This window comes from Scleropages formosus, chromosome 9 (genome assembly GCF_900964775.1).
Source record: "Scleropages formosus chromosome 9, fSclFor1.1, whole genome shotgun sequence".
NCBI lineage: Eukaryota > Metazoa > Chordata > Actinopteri > Osteoglossiformes > Osteoglossidae > Scleropages > Scleropages formosus.
Window position 1 is genome coordinate 1,635,579 of NC_041814.1, and position 4,022 is coordinate 1,639,600.

Below are 4,022 nucleotides of genomic sequence, written 5' to 3' on the forward strand. Positions count from 1 at the left end.
AGGGTCAGTGAAAAACAAGCAACTGTGTCACATTTCCCAGCAGCTCGTATCCTTCCCGTCTCTGGTTTTACGTGAAAGACCCACATCTGCACCGCTCTCCAAAGAATTCTGTTAGCCCTCTGACAAGCCTTTCGGCATATCATGACCTCAGCCACATTGTCTTACAGTAAACGCCAGATCACCACTCCTACTGGTACGTTCTGCGCGCACGCGTCGCAGAGAAACGGAATGGGTCATGTACCAGAGCAAAGAAACGCAACAGAACGGGCTTTTTCAAGCAATAAATCGCACACTGTGCACAAGGGGCGGCACTGCATGACCACATTTGATGAGTCCTAATTAGGCAACCAGACAGCTCTGTCTACGTGGCCCTTGCCCTGCAGAAGGTGGAATCATGTTGAGTTAGGGTTAGGGCCCACGTCACAGCCTGTAAGTGAGATAAGTCACGAGCAGGCAGCCGCTGATTATTAATTTCAGAAGAGTCCTGTGAACGACTATGGCTGCCGTAGGCGAGGGGTGGCAGCTGAGCAAGGACGTTTAGCGAGGACAGCGAGCGAGGCATGTTAAAAGGAAAGGGGCCCACTTCTCTTCAACACCACGGCTGGTAAAGGTCACACGGCCGAGACTGAGGAAAAAAAGAACTAGCTGCGCCGCTTCAGAACAAAAGAAGTCAAAAGCAAGCAAAAAATCAGACCGAGTACTTTTGAGCAACCACAATTTGCATAGAGGAGAGGAATGAGGGGAGCGGTGACATGAGGAGTAGTGAGAACACATAAGAGTGAGCAAAAAATACAAAAAAACCAAACCTCTGCAGGGCCTGATTTTGGGGCAATTCTCCACCGAAAGTTTCTCACAGTATCTATCAAGAAGGACTGTTTGAACCTCCCCATGTTCACATGGTCACAGTTGAGGCCAGTTTACAAATAAGAGGTGGAAAAGTAAACTGCTAGCATTGAAAAGACAGCTGATGGGACCTTGCAGCACGTGATTTCATTCCTACTTGGCAATGTGGCCTGTGAATTTTTCCATCTAATCAATATTCCATCAAATTATTTTTTAGCGTGGTATACAGCAGTTATATCAGACACACCAGAACGTAGCTGGCTCGAGCTTAACGATATAAAGCGACAGGTACAGGACCAGGTCTTGCACTGTACAGTCTAACACTGGCTGGGAAAAGACAAGCTGCTGCTGCGAAAGGTGCAAAAAGTGCCATTGAGTGGACAGCTGGGTAAATATTGGTGTTATCAATAAACCACACCAGCGTTCCCTTTCGCTCCAGAGAAGCAAGAACAAACGGCAGAGCAGTTTGTTTCGCTGTGGAAAAGGCAGTTCTGTCTGTGCATAGGAAGATGCGCATGACAACATACTTATCAAAACAACCTTTTTAACGACACCGACTTACATTCCAGACACAGAAGCTACCAGATATTTAACCATGGGAAAAAAAAAACAACTGTACCTTTCAAAAAATATGATTATTCTAGAACTCGTGGCACAGCTTTACCAATGCATTGTGGTAGCTATATAGCTGTAGTCTGTAGAGTAGCTAGCTACAGTAGCTGTAGCGGCGAAATTATGAAAACATTGGCTTTCAAAATTGTCGCCCAGCTTATACGGGCAGCAAATAGCGTAACGTTTTACACGTTGAACTTGAGCGCTGCATTAAAAACATCCCACTGCAGTCTTGCAAATGTATCTGGGGCATTTTGGGGGAAACAATGCTAGCTGAGCAATAATGCTAACATGAAGAAAAGGCCCTATGCATTCAGTAGCTGGGGTCCACTGCAGTTTTGTCGTACCAAGCGCTGCAGCAACAAGTTAATAGCACAGCAATGGCATCTCATGCCAGATTTTTAGGATTTTCAGTTTGTGGTCTGTGATGTGGTCTTTGGCAGTGCAGTCTCCTGCTCGCCCGCATGCTCTCGGTTTCAGTACAGAGAGCGCCGAGGCGCAGCGAGACGCGCGCTTGTCGTTTACCAGATAGCCATGTGGAGGCTGGGGCCTCCGAGCTCAGCGCAGAAATGGCACTTGATTCTGGGAAATTTGTCATGCCGAAGTTGTATTATTAGTGTAGAGACAATTTTGAATAAGGGCGAGGTGTGAAGTCATGAGCCTGACATTCGGCTCATTTAGCAAACTGCTAAGCAATAGCTGCCTGAGCTTATTTCTGATAGCGCTGCATAGCTCCAAAACAGTTTCAGAGGGCGCTTACTTAAATCTGTTATTCAAAGAAAAGATACAGCCCATCTCAATGTTTTTTTTTTTTCTTCTTCTTCCAGTGCTGCGTTTTTGCAAGAACCACTTTTTTTTTTTCCTTCCAGTATTTTAAAAGATGCGGGTTTCTCCCGGCTTCTAACACGCAGCACTGAAATGTCAACACAAGCCAGAAACTGGCGGCAGTTGAAGCGGCGGTGGTAACCAGTCTCATTTGCGCACACCTGCTGAGAACGTGGCCACATGACACAGACAGATGAGAAGAAGCCTTTGTCTCAGCTGGGCCCAACTATTCTTCACTTCTCTCGCGCCACGGCTCAGTTCCGCTGCCCATTTCTGCTTGTCAAACATAAACCTTGCTACGCATAGCTCTTTCCAGCCAAAGTTTCAATTCTGATGGATTTCGTGGTTCTGAGATTCTTAAATTCTTGAGATGTAGAATACAGCAAACACGAATATAAAAATTGAACAATGGTAGAGGAACTTAAAGCAACCTCAAACATTGGAATTTGCTTTATAATTTTATGCAGCAATGGCACGTTGGTATATTAAGCTATTTGCAATGTTTTACCCATTTACGCAGCTGGGCGACTTTCCCTGGAACTCATGGTAACTTAAGTCAAGAGGACTACTTCAGTGGGAGTGGGATTTGAACCCAGCACCTTTCAGCTGCTGTAACTAGCACACCATCAGTTCCCTAACATGCATATTTCAGTTGACATTTTACCTTCTCTATAGAAAGTGTGAAACACATCACCCGTAAGTAAAGTGACAAAAGGGTATTAAATGAAATAGGGTGGGGGGAATCTGAGGCAGCATACTTTTGATTTACGTTAATACAGTTCAAGAGCATGTGTATGTAGGAGTCAAAAGAGAAAAAAAACTGTGTAAGAAAAATACCTATTACTCTCTTCGCAAGCATTCAGGTAGGACCACAACAAACTGTTGAAATACTGTTTTTTCTTTTCAATTTATTACCTAAATAAAGAAAAAAGTTCTATCACAAGTCACACTGAAATGTATTGCTTAAGAAAAAAAAATATATTTTTATATATTTTTTTTTTAAACTGATGATTTCCATTATATTCCACCAAAAAAAAAAAAAAAAACTAAATGACATTGCATTAACCTTGGCTAGGGCCTAGCCACCTTCTCCCACGTAAAAAAATGCACAAAGAAATACATAATTCACAGTTACCATTTTGGTTTTTATAAATTAATACAGTCACACATGTGCTACACTGGTCTATAGCTAGAACATTGCAAATTGAATTCTGATTTATTTTAAATGGTTGGCTACAGGAACAGGCAACTTAAATGAGGTGATCCGAACATGTAATAACTCCGCCAACGAACTGCTTTGTAAATGTCCCCCACCCCTTATGCTCCCCCCTCCCCCCCCGCACACACACACAGACACACACACTTCACCCCATATTATCTTGACTTTGAAATTTCATATGCATGTGAGGCACACAGAGTATAATTCCATACATATATAAAAAATTAAATTGGGGAAAATGTCATTCAAAATATTTTACCCAAGGAGACAGGAAGTGCATGTAGTCACGTGTCCTTTGAGGACACCTGCATTCAGTATCAGAGCACTTTGTTTGCACCAGTAATGTAGTCAAAACTTTGCAAGTTTCTTTTTTTGTGTGTGTGTAACAACATATGGTGCTCCATAGCTTTGTTGGTGGCAGGACAGAGTGGGTCTTTCAAGTACAAAAATGGTCTTTACACAGCGGGCAACATGATGAAGCAGGAAGACGGGGAGCAAATACAAGATTTCAGATTTATGCTTC